The sequence below is a fragment of the Oreochromis aureus genome, linkage group 3, assembly GCF_013358895.1.
Source record: "Oreochromis aureus strain Israel breed Guangdong linkage group 3, ZZ_aureus, whole genome shotgun sequence".
Taxonomy (NCBI): Eukaryota; Metazoa; Chordata; class Actinopteri; order Cichliformes; family Cichlidae; genus Oreochromis; species Oreochromis aureus.
This window is the reverse complement of record NC_052944.1, coordinates 121,967,709-121,984,806: the sequence shown is the minus strand read 5'-3', so window position 1 is coordinate 121,984,806 and position 17,098 is coordinate 121,967,709. Positions and strand designations below refer to the sequence as shown.

The 17,098-nt window shown below is 37.9% G+C and overlaps 2 long non-coding RNA genes and 1 pseudogene across 2 annotated transcripts; 1 reads left to right on the top strand and 2 right to left on the bottom strand.

Moving 5' to 3' along the window:
* Positions 1 to 17,098, bottom strand: part of LOC120435212 — a 91,279-nt pseudogene that overhangs the window by 23,999 nt on the left and 50,182 nt on the right.
* Positions 2,506 to 4,700, top strand: LOC120437997. Its single transcript, XR_005611568.1, has 3 exons — positions 2,506 to 2,566; positions 3,680 to 3,791; positions 4,543 to 4,700. It is a non-coding gene; the product is annotated as an uncharacterized LOC120437997 (long non-coding RNA).
* LOC120437999 lies at positions 9,782 to 10,622 on the bottom strand. The gene is made up of 3 exons (XR_005611570.1): positions 10,586 to 10,622; positions 10,014 to 10,487; positions 9,782 to 9,901 (listed from the first exon to the last, which is right to left on the bottom strand). It is a non-coding gene; the product is annotated as an uncharacterized LOC120437999 (long non-coding RNA).

The following is a 17,098-nucleotide window of genomic DNA, read 5'->3' as shown; positions in this document are numbered from 1 at the left end:
AATGAATAAAGGACAATAGTGAATAACATGGTATATGTGTTTTGTAAGCGTGTTCTTTCTATAGCTCAAGATCCTGAACACAATAGATTGTTCGGTCCTCGCGCTGAACAAAGTTTCCGACCCTCCACTAGTTGACCGAGCCCCCCTCATTGGCAAGCACAAAAATACAATGCATGTATATGAAAAGGATTATCACTGCACCTGTAATAGAAAATGTTAATATGGGATTATGACCATACCTGTAATAGAAGTTGTAACATAAGGCCGACAGCCTAGAGAAATTCTCTAATGCAATAACAATTAGTGATGATAAGTAAATGAAGTAATGAGTAATTATTGCCAATACAGAGGTTAACAAAAGATATCACTAAATAAAAGATCATAAAACAACATGATGTAAGTGTCTTGTAAGCATGTGCGGCCTTCTACGCTCTACATCACTTCCTTCAATAGATCAGTCAGACATCCTGCTGACTGTAGCTTTTAACCCTTACTGACTTGAGCACAACTCCATAATGAGCACCAAGTGGCAATATGTATAAAGATGATCCTGGTTACAAAACAAAAATAGAAAGAACCCACTGTCCCCCTCCTGAGATGGAGGAGCTCGAGTGTAGAGGTTTCCTAACAGCAGAAGATACTTTCCTGCCCAGAAGAAAAAAGAGAGAGAAAAAAAACAAGAAAGCACCCCAGGAGCTCTAGCAACGCTTGCAACGTACCACAAATGTTCCACAGGATGATTCTAGTCGACCTCGTAGCGAATGACAATAATAGTGAAACGTTGTATGTGCAACATCCGAAAAACAGGAAGAGAAATCAGCACTCACTCGTCATCAGGTGCAGGGGTTAAGTCCGCGACTCGATGAAGCCTTCTACCTCAGCCGCATCTCTGAAGATCTTAGTGGATCCACGATGGGTCACCTTAAGCAAAGCGGGGTAGATCTGCCTATAGTCAACTCCAATGGACCTAAGGTGCTTCTTTACTTCGTCAAAACTTTTCCGTTTACATACAACCGCGGCTGAGTAATCCTGGAAAATCATCACTGTGGCGTTCCCGTGCTTCAATGGCTGGTTATCCCTGCTCATCGCCCATGCTGCGTTCATGATCCGCTGTTTGTCTTGATAGTTGTGCAACCTCACCAGTGCAGGACGTGCTCTCTGTCAAGAGGACGAGGCTTGCACTACTGAAAGATCTCTTGTGTGTCCTTCTTAAACTTAGTGTGAATGTTTCATCATGTAGAACTACTTAGAACAAAGTCTTTGGGAACATTTGGAGAACACGTTTAGGAAAGTAACATCCTGGTAGAACATTTTCTTAAAGCAAAGCAGAGCTGCAACATGACAGTGAGGATTCACAATAATAAAGTCACAATACTTTATTATTATGAAGACTAAAGTGCACCTTAATGCTGCCAAGAAATTCAAGGTCAGTTACATTATGGATGTACTGTTTTTCATGCACTTGAATGTCACTTTTTCACATAAACAGCAACTCCACCACCACTTCTGTTTGCCATCTGGGGAAAGTTTGTGTAGGACAGGTGTCTGTTGCGTTTGAACAAACTGTAATTTTCCAAGTGGAGACTCTCTGCGACAAAAGACCCCCGCAGGTGTGTTTCTGTTAGGCACAAAACATCTGTTAGACACAATTTATGGTGACTCTTGATGTCATTAATGTGAGCCTGCAGTCCTTCTGTGTTATGATGAACAATGGTGAAAACATCTGACCTGCTCAGTGTTTGTCTCACGTGTAGAAGAGGCATCATGTCATCAAGGTTGGCTTGTCTCATGTTCTCAAGCGCCGCAGTGATTTCTGGGTTGGTGAATATTTTTTTCTCCTCCATATCAAGAAGATACTGAGAGACTTCACTCTACTGACAGCTACGTAGGCCATGCCGGGCTCAAAAATGCTCTTAAGAGAGACAACAGCTGATGTCATACCCTGTACCTTATGTATTGTACATGCAAAGGCCAGCTTCACCAACACGTTCTCGCTCCCAACTCGTCAAATGTGTGACGCATGGTCAGGCTCCCTCTGCTTCACTTATCGACGCGCAGGGTCCCCCTGGCGTCGAGAATTGACGTGCAGGGTCCTCCTATTGAATACTATACTGATCCCTAATCGTTGTTTATCGACGAAAAGAGATTTCCGCAGAAGAGCCTGTTGTCCGTATATTTATACATTTCCAAAATCACATTGTAGTGACGTGTACTGAACACAATATATTATATAATGTAAACAACTACCTGAGAAACAGCAGATACAGCAGATAAATTAATTATAGGCCATTACTTTTGTATCGTTTATTGCATTTATGGAGGGAGAGGTGTATGCTGGGTAATGGCACAGCTAGCGACTGGGTGACTTTATTCACCCGCTTCGGCTGTTATCAGTCCATACAATGGGCGTTATTAGCAGAAATCAGTCCCATAGATATGGGCCATCCACCTGCTAGATTGTTCAGAAGGTTGTTCTCATCCATCCAGATGGAGGATCAGTAACAGGAGCGTGGAAGACTCCAGAATCCACTCTGGCTGGAATCCGGTGGATACAGCAGTGTTACAGGTAAGACCATTTAAACGGACAGCATTTATAGAATGACTATTAAAAGTCAGCGAGTGTCAATAATGTTAATGTGGTTATGTTAGTAATACACCGAGTGCTAATATAACAGCTTTAAGATGCATTTGTAGATATTATTACGTGTTTTACCGTCTTTATGGTGCTAGCTTAAAGTTACGGTGTAAACGTTAGCTTATATTGTAGTAAAGCTGTTACTGTTTAAACGATGTTAGCACAGAAATATTAGCTTCTGTCATGACTGATGAAGTTACTAGTTAATAAAGGTTCCAGTAAAGTGATTAATCGCAGCCACAGATTGACAGTAAATATGCCGATTAGCTTCAATGCATCTGTAATGAATATGTGCAAGTTTCAGTGCTTCGTTTAAACTGTATGATACTTATACTGACCCAGGGTCAGTGTAAATACAATCCTAGCTGTGTGAACAAAGCCTGGCTCCTTTAATCCTGCATGACAAACCTCAGGATGCAGGTTATTATGACTCTTTCCTGCTGGCACACCTGTCACACCTGCTAGTCAGCATGATGTCCACAGTGACGTGGACATCATGCAAAGACTGACGACTCTGTAATACTGTAAATGATCAGTGACTCAGGTTAACACTAAACTTTAAACAGTCCCTCTGTGTCTCTGTGTGTGCTGAACATCTGGATTGATTCAGGCTGCATTGACTGTGGGACTTTTCTGTGTTAAAAGCAGGTTGAAGACAGCTCAGAAACATTTGAAGATTAAAATTTAGCATCATGGCTGCCCGCAGTGTGTGAAGCTTCAACTCAGCTGTATTTTTGTTACCAATTTATGTTTGTTGTTGCTTAACACAGATTTCAGAAGAGCAAAGATGAGCACTGTTGCTTAATCCCTAATAGTTTAAAGCAGGACTGGATTGGAAATAAAAAAAAAAAAATCCAGATTCTTCTTCCACAGAAGTTTCATTTGTCAGTGTGGGACTGCTGAGTCTCCATGATGTTGATTTACAGAAATGTTTCACAGGAACTGATTCCTCCCAAAGGGTGAACTAGTGTGTTTCCATAGATTATCTCTGTATGAATGTACTTCTTAAATGAAGGCAAGTGTTTGTCCTCTTTTGTTCCTCAGGTACAGTACGTGATATTAAGGGCAGGCGGTCATCACTGGGGGAAGACAAGAAGCAGACGTACTTCCAAGAGGGAGCTGCAGTGAGGACACAGCCTGGTCACTGAGGTCAGAGGTCAGAATCTGAAACAGCCCAGGTTTATATTCTAGGGGTTATAAAAAATTCTAAATGTATTTATAAAGAAACCTTTAAATAATATTTTAAATAATAGTCATAATTATGATTATTATTAGAAATATCAAACATTTAAGTGGATTTTCTGTCACACGTATTGTGTTAGCCCTGCGATAACTGGCAGCCTGTCTTTGTCCTGTATCAGCTGGGATAGGCTTCATCCTCCCACGACCCTGAATTGGATACATGAATTATATTGAATTGTATTCCAATTATGTAATCTGATCTTTTACAAATTCAAGGTATCCAATCAAAATGTAAGTAATAATTATAAAATGTGAAAGCAGAAATAAGTGTGACATGAATGTAAATGTGTGAGCTGACATAGAGGACAGCTACATGTAGTCTGAAAAACCTTTGTTGTCAAGTTTGTAGGTCCATCAGTACGAGACATTCTTACATAGAAGAGACTGTTAAAGTCTCTAACTCAGTGAAGCATTATTGGTCCCGTCTGTTTGGATAAATATAGTAAGCTGATGTTTGTCCATTTATTCACACATTTTCTTAAGTGCTTATCCAGTTCAGGATCACAGTGGAGCTGCAGCTGGATATGTTCAGTAAAGAAATCTTACAAAAGTTAACATAAACCTGCATCTCTGTACATTGTTGTCCACAGGATGAGAAAATCAAACTGGAAGACTGTGGAACATGTTAATAAATGTTTGTGTGTTTATGCCTGTGTCTTTCACAGGAGGCACTGAAAGGTTTCCCTAATAGTTCCTGGTGAATCAAAGCAGAACCATAAAGGTTGCTGGACTGCATGATGGCCTTACCCCTGAGCAGTCATCCTGTTAAAGGAGGAACCAGTTAGAAGCTGTTTTCAAAGTAGCTGAGCAGATTTCATCTCAAGTAAGCGATTAACTGTTTGTTCATTTGTTCTCCCACTTAAAGAGCATTTAAGGACGTCTTTTGAGTGTTTAGTTGAATTAATTCTACTGGTTCTCATGGTCATTTGTGATTATGGACATATTTTTCATGTACATCAACCATTTAGTAAATTCTATCTTACAGTCTGAGAAATCACAGTGTTGATATTCAGCACGAAGAGAAAAGCTCACTTGTTTGATTTTATTTACAATCATAGTTTTTGTAAATTCGGACTGTAAACAGCTTTTACAGCTTTGATATTGTTTGACACTCAATATCAGGTGATGGTATTTAATTTAAAGGTTTCTATGTCCCAATGAGCCATTTACACTGACCAGTGTCAGTTTGACTGTAACACATTCATTATTTAGATCCAACATTTCTAAGAGAAATAACTGAATGTAAAAATGGCAGCACTCAGACCAGGTTTAATTGATAGAGATATATGCATGCATTATGAAATTTATGTATCCCAGATAATTGTTATTCATCTAGTCCTGGCAGACCCACCCCTTCCTCCCAAGTTAACTGGAAACCCAAAAGAACTAGTGGGGCTATTTACACACTCACAACCAGTGTGGGGTAGAAAGAGCCACCAAAAACCTGTCAGCCTGCACAGCTACAGATGTGCTAAAAGCTATAAGAGTTAGAAGCTCTGTTTATGGAGAAACTTTCTAAGCCTAACAGGGGACAGGTACTCCTGCCCAAATAACATGATATAACCCCACATACAGCCCAGCCATAAAGTGAACCAAGTCATTTGGTTAAAGACAGCATGGGAGCAAATGCATGTAACCAGCCTGCACCAACCTGACATTTCTTCCTCCTGAATTAAATGAATGAATGGATGAAAGTTAAATGACTACAAACCTAAAGCCACTAGTTCCCACACTGGAGTTCCCTGACACTGTGTGTTAACCATATTTAGCTTGTATCAACAGTTGTAACAGGCTAAGCTACCTGAGACACTGCATTGAACGATTGTTTCTATCTTAATGGTTTCAGCTCATATGTTCTTTTTCCTTTCAGTAGATCAAAGCAGCTCGTGCTCTGTCTGCTTCCATTTTGATGGCAAGAAGAAGAAGAAGAAGAAGAAGAAGAATGCTTCAGCGAAGTGGCGTTCATGGTCTCAGTGTACAGTCATGGTCACACACTGCATGTGGTTTTAAAAGCAACATGTCTGTTCACCACAACAATGCAGATGTGTAATATCAGTGCAGCTACAGTTTGTTCTTGAACATCAGTTCTGTTTTCTACTTTGACCACTTAGACCAAAAAAAGTGTTGTTTTCAGATTCTTTCTTTTTAAATCTGTAAAGCACCTGCTCATTTTTTATTACAATTAGTTTCACATAAATGTTAGTGTTTCCTTTATGGTCTTTTAATGCATACACTACACTGTACACGTCTACATTAGAGACATTTCTGTTACTTATTTATGAGACTGGGCTGCTTAACTACAATTTGGAAATGGATGCAAAATCGTGCTATTGTTTGTTTTTTAATATGATTCAATTCAAATCAATAAAACTTTATTGATCCTGAAGGTTGACCCCGAGCAAAATTTGGGTTAAGGCCAACACAGGACGTGTCTGACTAAGCAAAGATTAATCTGATCCCATTTCTACCTGTCTCTACTGTTTCAACTGTAATTGTTAGGATATATATTTATTCCAGCTCTCATAGGGCAAAGGAATGACTCAGACTTGTCAAATGTTCTTTGACTTTATAAACAATTTGAAGTTCACAATTTTCTTACAAATAAAACTATAATGACAAACATGAACAGCTGTGCTTATTTCTGAGACATGATTTTTTTTTAATGTGTTCATATTTAGACAGTGTGCATCTGTATGCTGAAACTGTAATGGTGAACCTGAGGTGATGGTCAACAGAAGGCAAATATATATAAATATAAAACAATACTGAAGTAATGTCATTACCTTCTGCAGCGTGTGGACGTTGTGCACACAATCACCTTAATCACTGTAGTAAACATGCACCGCTAGCTCACGTGACTGACTGTCTCCATGGTTACATCGTATATTATTAGCTATGCAAACAGCTTCCAAAGATACCGCCATAGCTCTCTGCAGCTGTAACACTTTCACGCTTTACAAATCATTTCACGTTTTTGATAGTTATGAAGACAGAATATGTTTTTAAAGTCATGCTAGGCTGTTGCTATGGTGGTTGCTGTGGACTAGGGTGGACCGCGTCCGATTCCTGTTGTTAGCTGTCCGCCATAGGAAGGCTGCGTTCCATTTAGTAGCGACAGTCTGCCGTAACTCGAACTCAAACCCCGCTTTGTTCTGTAATTAAAGGCATTTTATAGCCGTTCATGACACACACGCACACACACATAAAGCACTTTGCCTCACCATGAGAATGCAACTTTACTAAAACCTTTAAAGTTTATGATATAAAATAGAAAAATGAAGCAACCAGAGATTTAATGATGAAGACTCTGGGTTCTGTAGTTCACGTTTTACAGTCCTGAATGACTCTCTGCACATCCATATAATTTATTGAAGAGGAGTTTAGAATGCACTTTACATTTAGACTGTTGCTGTTTAATTTTTTGCATTGTTACTGTGTTATGTCATGAATAAGGTTCACCTACTGGGGGTTTGATGGATCAGCTGGACAATACAGTCAAAGACAGACTTCATTCATCATATGCAAGAATCCTAATTGGATTTTTGTTTTCACTCATATTTTAGAACCAAATATTGAAAACAATTCTGACAGACTGGATACCTGGTCAGGGTGTACATTACCTTTCACTCAAGCATCCCAGGACAGAGCCCTGCCCCACCATGAGCCTGGGTGGATACGTGGTTATAATATAAAATGACTGATACTGAATATGAATATTTCATGAAAATCAAATTATAATATGAATTCCTAGGTGTTTGTTATATCCAGCAAGAGATTGATTACATATGTCTGAATTGCTAACCCTAACCCTAGCTCAACAGACCACAATGCCCTGGACTGTCACTATTATTACATGCTGTGAACATAAGTAGCTTTGATCACAGTTTATGTTGTAAAAGAGAAGGAATATTGAAAAAAAAGATCAACATTGTGATATTATTTCTTCCAAACTGACCAGAAACATGCTTATCATACTCTCACAGCACAGGATCAGACTCACTGTGCATGATGGCTCAGGCCAATAATGTTTGTTAGATTGTCAGTTGTTTAGTGCTTCTGTACAGTTAGTGTCACCGTCTCTATTTCAGTATAATTAATATGCAGAAAACACTAAAAGCTGATTGTCTTCCAATATTCTAGCATAATTAAAAAACTTTGACTTTGTTAGTACATATTGTTACAGTCCTAATGCCAATATGATTCTTCATAACTCCTGCTTTGAAATACTGAACTTTAAAATTGACCTGATGAAAGATAATTTACAGTGGCAGTCTGTCAGAATAATTCTGACTGTAAGATCACTGTATTAATCTGAATCCTTCTGCAATGTGCTGTGAATGAATGCTGATGCAACTGACTGTGGGAAAGCTGTTAATAAAATGAATCTGTGACACATGCAACACATTCACAGAGGAAGAGGACACAAAGGGAGGACACGCAGAGACTGTGTTACAGTCAGAAATCCAAATCTTTAGTCAAAAACAGGCGTCGGTTACAAACAGGAAGACAAGCAGTCCATCAAACAGTTTACAGGGTCAAACATGCAGAGAATTCAAACAGCAGTAAAAAATAGCTGGACACTGGAAAGATGTAAAGATGGAAACATACAGAATGTAAACTGTGTGAGTTTGGTGAACTTTGTTAGTAACAAATGAAGTAAAAAACAGACAAAACACAGAAAGAGGCTCTCAGTATTCATTAATAATTAGAAAGCATCTAAACATTCTGATTTTTACAGTCTTAGTTCCGCTCGCTGTCATCATTATAATCATCATGATCAATGGCGAGGTCCTGAGGTGGGCGGGGCTGTCTCTGGTGATGTCACCATGAAGGAACAGCGTCTGGCACGTGTTGGTGAAACAGCCCAGTACACTGGTGTAGTTTCCTCTCCAGCTGTTTGACATTTGACACTTCAACATTAAGGGGAAGAAGAAGAAACAGTGTTAGGTCAGGTGACCACATGGTTTCTAAAATAACTGACAGGAAGTAACCAGGCTGTTAGAAATGGATATCATGTGTTTAGAGTTACTGTAGTTAGGTAACTCTACTTACCAAAAGCAAAGCTGCTGAATGTTGCAGGAACATGCTCATGTGTGGTGGTCATTCAGTGCTGCTCCGGCAGGTTAGACAGTCCAATAGTGATATCCTGCCCATCTGAGAGTTTGAAAACACACATGCAAAGATTTAATTGTGTTACAGTCAAAGTTGGATGTTCGTTTTTGTCCTTTAAAAATGTTTGGGTATTTGAAAGCACTAACATTTGAGGATGACTCTGATCGTCTCTCTCTAAGAGTATCTCCTTTAAAGGGGAGACAAGTGTGTCCACTGATCAACAAGTCAAGGTGGTGAGATGGACTCGTGCCCTTGGTGACTCCGCTAGTTCTTCTGAGGAAACACCAACGTCTCTCCACACCGTCACCATCTGTGAGCACAAACTGCTGCTCTGCTCTGTCAGCATGTAGGAAATCACATATAGCACACACAAGGGTGAAGAAACATTAGAGCTCGAGTATGGATACTTTAGATCTAAACTAGTTCTTAGTTTCAGCAATCAGACAAACAATGATACCAAACTGATTCTGTATGAATACAATATGGTATTTTCAATACAGGTGTCAAATTAATGTATAAAAACTAATACAGATATATGTATATATATTTTTGATAAATTAGTTTGCTAAATTAGAATATATTTTTTTTATTATTGATTTAACAATTGCAACTGAAAGAAATTAAATATTGAACCAAAATATATTGTCACATTCTGCATTCTCAAATACAAATTTCACAAAGTAAATTTTTGATTAACAGAAAAAATATGAATTACAAAAAATAATTGTATATTATTAAAATATTATGCAACCGTGACCAAAGTCAGAATCATCATTACAGTACTGTGGACTTAATGCTTGTATAATAGTGATAAACTTCAGGGGAGATCATGATGACAGAAAACTGTAAACAACACTCTGAAGCTTCTTTTCTTGTTTCTGTGACCTCAGCACGCTGACAGACCTGAAGTTGCTAAAGATTTTAAAAAGTGATAATTATAGGGAAGAAACTTTTTCATCCGTTTAATCAAACATTTGATGCCTCAGCTGTCTCAGTCCTAAAGCATTCTGCAACTACAACTAACCTGAGGAGGCTTGGATTTGGCTGCAGGTGCCCCTGTACATCCTTCTCAGCAGCACACATGTGGGTACAATTTAATCACACTTTGTCCTGAGCTTTGCTTCATCACAAGACTAAAGGTGGCATCCCGTGTCACAGTCTTATCATCATCCAACTGGAGAAGAAACATTTACGGTCATCCTGGGTTTGTTTTCTGATCCTGCAAACAGACTGAGGACAACAAAGCCCAGAGAACACGAGATACACAACATCCAACATTCAGACTCAACAGCCTCCATAAATGAAGAGCACCAGGTTGGTCCAGTTATACTAGTTATGAGCATACTTCACATTACTGTGTATGAATAATAATCAAGAGACAAACTTTGAAGATGCAGAGCATGATGTCCCATCATCAGTCTGTAAACAAACATCCACCAGGCTTCTTTGTTGGCAGAGGTGATGATTCTCCCATCAGGGATCAGTAGCATGTATTAACCTGTGATATAAGCAGCAGTCACTGAAATATTACTGTTTCAGATAAGAAATCTAGCACATAAAAGCCAGGGTGGGAGGGATCTCTACAAACTGACTTACCTCTGCAAGTGTGAGGCTGTTCCTCCAGCTCCAACAAATATCTGACTCTCCAGTCACAAACAAAAAACTCCAGCTGGGAGATAGAAAACATTGCCTGGGTCTTGCTGGATGTTGCTGGTCAGAGTCCTCACATTAGCAGAGCGCTGCTTGGTCCCACTGACCCGTGTGGACAGCGACTGTGGCGAACTGTTCTGGAAAATGGAAAAGAGAAGTAAAATGACAAAAAGCCAAACAGGATTTCCACAAAGACTCTCTTAGAATCAGCAATCTAGAAATCATTGGTTCATATTACAATTAAATATGACCAGGCTCCTTAAATGTAAGCAGTTAAGATCTGATTTGATTTACATCCTTCACACAGCACATTTGTCCAGGCTGACAGGTAAACATAGAATTAATCTCAGGTAACATGACTCACAGTAGAGATTCAGTAAGAAAGATTGCTAGCTCTAATATTATTACCACACCAACAGCTCAGATTTCTAGAAGTATTTAAACAAATGTCTGGTACATCGCTTCACTGCAGTCTTAAATATTATCCCTACACCTGAATAAAAAATATTGATATTTACAAATAACAGATTCAGCTGATGTAGCCTGACTCAATCTGATTCCAGATGCTCCCCAGATAGCAAGACGACATTGAATCTATGTTGATTTTTCATCCGAACCGTCGTATATGGTCGGGGTTGAAATGCCAATGTTGTAACAACATTGAAATACTGTGGTAAACCGACGGTCTTACTATAGGGACATTGTAACAATGTTGATTCACCGTTGTTTTTTTGTCATTGATATTTGATCTATTTGTAGTCGACCAGGTGACAACAACAACATCGAGAAAACGTCTATTTATAGTTGACGATCATTCGGCTCCGGTCATCATCAAAAACCATCGATTTGTAGTTGAGCATTAAATTGCATTGCAACTGATCGGGTATAAAGTACCAGAGAAAGTAGATTTATTGTTCATTTGTTATCAATGACTTGGTCTAGTTCACCAGCTTTAAAAATCGTGTCTACGTGCAATTTATGTATAGTTGACCGGAAATTAAAGCAGCGATCACTTGGACTATTCCGCAGCACCCCTCTCACATTGGTACATCCCCCCAGGTATTGTCTTGTACAGTAGAGCGGGCAATTTGATTTACTCTCAGCGGAATTGACCGAAGAAGGCATCAGTTTATGCACGACCTGCACCACGATTAGTATAAGGTAAGAATGAATGATTTTTTTTTCTACTCGTTATTTCCATGTTTGCATTTGAATAACAGTAAAAAAAAAAACTTGTTAATGTTGTACATTAACAAGTTTTTTACTGTTATTTACGTTGTGTATACTTCTTACAATCCGGCAACAAATAAATTGCACTGCGAACAAAGTATATCAACAAAGAAAACATTTTCGTTTCATAATTTCTTCGTTATATTCCCTTACAAAGCTAGCTTTAACGCTTCGAGCTTTCCTTTGTTCTTGCCGTGGCCTCGGCGCTTGACCCAGACTTTCGCTCTGTAGTTGCTTAGTACTACAAAAAATTCTAAATCTGTGATATATGATTGATAACCGTAATGGTAACTGTATAAATGTGTTCAAGGACTTTGTTACTTTTAATGATTGGAGAGCACCCGCTTCAATTCGCACTCAATTCAAACTTTACGTTGCACGCTCACCGACCAATTGCGTTTGCACCTTTCGTCCACACGTAAACAGCGTTTTTGGTCACTGAAAATCTAGATTTCTAAAAAAGCCTGCCAAGGTGGATATTTTCGAAAACTCTGTTTTTGCATTTATGTGTGGACTGAAAAACGGCGAAAACGCAGCGTCAAAGGTCTGCGCCAATTTTGACGTCACACTGTGCGCCACGTTTTTGTCTCGCTGCCATGAATTCCTACAATGGCAGCCTTAGACAAAATACTGTTAATTTTAGTATATTCAGTGTTTAAATGCTTACATATACACACACAGTAACTGTCCCTTCACACATACGACTAAGTGAACACTGTGATACGTCTGACCTTCAGTCTGAAGCTGAAACTCAGACCAGTCATAAAAGAAAGCACAAGTAAAACTTTTTTTATTCACAAACATATCTTTTATTTTTAAGAATTTATAATCTTGTCTTTTGTACATATCTGTGATGCATTTTTAAAAAAATGCAAAGCCAAACTTACACTTTTTGGACTATATTATGTGTACATAGTGTACATGTACACTTGTGCACTTCAAAAATTCATTGTATACTGCACCTTCTTGCACATCTCCGTTTCCTGTGTGTTTGTTATTATAAATCAAACTGTACCTTTAGGAAAAAATATGCCAAAAGCACATTTGTAATTACTTCTGAACTTTTTCTACTTATTTCTTTAGACCAAATCCCCTGTACACATATAGTGACTCAGAGGATGAGCAGCACACAAAAAAACGGTTTCCCCAGGCACCTCGAGTGAAAATACCAGGTAATAAAATAATGTCCAGTGTCTGTGTACATATCTGTGTGTGACACATGGAAACTTTTTGGACAAGTTGTCTGTATTTTTAAATACTTTAAAAAATTTATCTTTTTCTAAACAGCCCTCACCACTCCACAGTCTTCCCCCCAGCCCACTGACAGCAGGCATCATAATGCCCCTCCCAGCTTCCGGCACCTTTCGCCACTCCGGCAGAACACTCCAAACGACACAGCTTTGCAATCAGCATGCAGAGTCTGACGTCGAGGCCTTCCCTATAGATGGTATGCTTTTAAAATTGTTTTGAAGCTGAATCACAATGTCATTGTGCACTTATCTACAAAACACCAGTTTATACTCCTGAATGTCATCTTGTTGTGATTTGTTTTTCTGTAGATTCCAGAGACTCTGTGAGGCCACTATTACAAGGCAAGTTCGAACATCTTGGAATTTCAGATTTTACATGGTATAAATGGTAAATTGCCTATATTTGTACAGCGCTTTGACTAGTCCCTAAGGACCACAAAGCACTTTACACATTCAGTCATCCACCCTTTCACACACATATTCACGCACTGGTGATGGCAAGCTACATATACAAATATATATATGTGACAGGCAAAATCTATCAAACACTTTTAGCAGTTAAAACAACTAATACTTGAGTGCAGAATGTTACACCATCACTTATGGTTTTCTTTGTGTGTGTGTGTGTATTTTTGTCCTAGATGGCCTGACGCAGCAGTTAGGGGCAAACTCTATGTCAGAGTTTGTCTTTGCACAGGCAGTGCAGAAATGGCTCCGATACGCCCCAGACCGTTTGGGTGGTGCAGGACGCACATCATCCGTCCCCATCCCGGAGTAAAAACTACAAAGTTATGTTAAAATATAAATGTAAATAGAAAACTGTGTTTTAATAAAGTATTTAGCAAACGAAACATGTCTATTTAACTTTTTTTTGTTTAGGTTTTTTTTCTCTGTTACATCACATGCAATGCTTTCTTATTTTAGGATATTAATATTGACATGATACATTGTGAGACATTTGATTTTTATAAAGGGTGTCCAGTTTGAGGAATAAGTGCAATTATGTGTTCAGGTGGTTTAAGTATTGATGGAAACATGCAGTAGTTTAGTATTGGTTAAAATAACTATAAAGAAAGGTAGATTTCCAGTCATGATTTAACTGTTGTTTTAATGAAAAACAAGAGTGACGTTAGGTCAACGTCACACTTCAACGTTGATTCAATGACGTCGCCTGATATTGACTCAACATTGTTTCAATGTTTCCTTGCTATCTGGGTCAGCACACACAGAGACACAGAGGTACTGTTTAAAGTTTAGTGTTAACCTGAGTCACTGATCATTTACAGTATTACAGAGTCTGGCAGTCTTTGCATGATGTCCACGTCACTGTAAGTTTCTAGCTGACTCTCAGGTGTGACAGGTGTGCCAGCAGGAAAGAGTAATAATAACCTGCATCCTGAGGTTTGTCATGCAGGATTACAGGAGCCAGGCTTTGTTCACACAGCTAGGATTGTATTTACACTGACCCTGGGTCAGTATAAGTATCATACTAAGCACTGAAACTTGCACATATTCATTACAGATGCATTGAAGCTAATCGGGATATTTACTGTCAATCTGTGGCTGCGATTAATCACTTTACTGGAACCTTTATTAACTAGTAACTTCATCAGTCATGACAGAAGCTAATATTTCTGTCCCAACATCGTTTAAACAGTAACAGCTTTACTACAATATAAGCTAACGTTTACACCGTAACTTTAAGCTAGCACCATAAAGACGGTAAAACACGTAATAATATCTACAAACGCATCTTAAAGCTGTTATATTAGCACTCGGTGTATTACTAACATAAGCACATTAACATTATTGACACTCGCTGAATTTTAATAGTCATTCTATAAATGCTGTCAATCTGCATCTGCATCACAATCTGCATCAAATCTGAATCCACAAAAATTATTTGTGCCACTCCAAAAAATAATTTCTGTCCACTATGAGGTAAAGAAGAACAACAGCCTGATACCTGCAGGCCTGACAACAGGAGATGTATTACTCCCGTAACACCTGTAACATTCAGCAGTCGACTCATTGTTCTGACACACACAACAAAACTATTGACTAAACTACACAATAAATAATAACAAGATTTGCGCTAAACGTCGCAAATCTCTCACATCTCATAACACCGCCATCTTTCCTAAAACTTTCCCCCTTCCTGAACAACTAAATGCCATATTGCAATATCATGTGACAGGCTTCATAACAACTTTGTACTTGAAAGTTGTATCTGTGACAGTTCATTTGTTAAAAATTTCTGAATGAATTTCAATCAATGATAAACCTTTTTTATTTGAAGTTAATTTAAGAGAGTTTAAGTAATATTCAATTTCAATCAAAAACAAATTAAATGATGGGGTCGAGTTTTGAAATTTACATTTATGTAAATTGAATTTCCCTAATAAGATATAAAGATTGACAACGGCACAGATTTTTTTTCTTTAGTTTCAAAGTAAGCGATAATGTTCTTCCATTCAGTTTTGACTTCGTATGTTGTTTTGCACAGTATATAATTTCCAAGTTCTCTCCAAAATGTAGCACTATACAAACATCCATAAAACAAACGATTTACACTTTCAAGTTCAGTTTTACAAAAGGTACATTTTCTATCAATGTCACAGAATTTTGAAATGTATGTGTTGGATGGCATGATACATATGTTATTTAATATTTTGTATGTAATATTTTCAAATGTAATTCTCTTACTATGTTTGTAATACAAAATTTAAAAGGAACAAGCCACGCCTTATCCCAGTTGATATTTTCAAAAATAGCATTCCATATAAACTTCCCTCTTGGAGTAATTTTCTTAGCATTGTGCAAACATTCTCTAATATGTTTATTGGTGTATTTCTTGCTTAAGAGACCAATACCATTTATATAAATTGGTGTTAATGGATGCATGTAGTGCGTTCTGTTTTTTGTAGCTTTTCATCAACTCAGTCAGTATTTGGCCTTCAGAGTCAAATAAGTCTTTTAAATAGATTATATTTTTATCAATCCAGTTCTGCAAATAAAGTCATTTGTTCCTTTTAGTAATACATTCGTTATTCCAGATAATAGATCTATGTGGAGAAAAGTTATGTGAATAACATAGTTTCCAAGCCAACAATGCCTGTTGATAAACTGCAGACATTTTAACTGGTAACTTTGATATACTGTAATAGTTTTAATCCGGTGGCAGTTGAGAATTCATCTATTAATGAAATAGCATTTTTAATCTAATCTTTGTTTTTTAACCTACTAAGACCCGAACTCTTTCATGGCATGCATTTTTAATTTTTCTTTGCTATTTGGGTTGATTGGGACCTAAAGAATGTAAAAACAAAGAATTACCAAAAAGAATTTCTTACCTAATTTTTGTTTTTGAGAAAAGTGAGATCCACATATGAGGGCATTTGTTTCAAATTTTGATAGAACAGTGGCAGTATAATGTCCTCGTAAGTGGATATCAGGCCCTTGTAGAGAAAAATTAAGTATTTTGGTCTAGATATGCCAAAATGTGATGTCCACATATGTGGACGTCAGGTCCTAGGAGGTTAAGAATAAAACAGTGTTATCTGCTAGTTGAGTCTATTTGATTTCTCTACCAAAAACAGATAAACCTTTAATTACTGTGTAATGAAAGTAGTTCAGCCACAATCAAAAATAAAAAGGGGGAAATTGGGCAACCCTGGCGAACAGATCTCATGACTGGAAATCTTTTAGTAGTATTTGGATATAGTATAACACAACTGTCAATATTTTTATAAAACATTTCGATAGTTGAGACAAAGTTTGGACCAAAACCAAAAGTTTTGAGTGCTTTAAATAAGAAATAATGTTGCACTGCATTGAAAGCTTGATAAAAATCAAGAAACACAATAAGGGAATCATCATCTATATTTTCAGAATAGTCTAATAGGTCAAAAATAAGCCTTATGTTTGAACTGATATGGCGGTTGGTCATAAATCCGGTTTGCGTTTCAGCTATGATCTC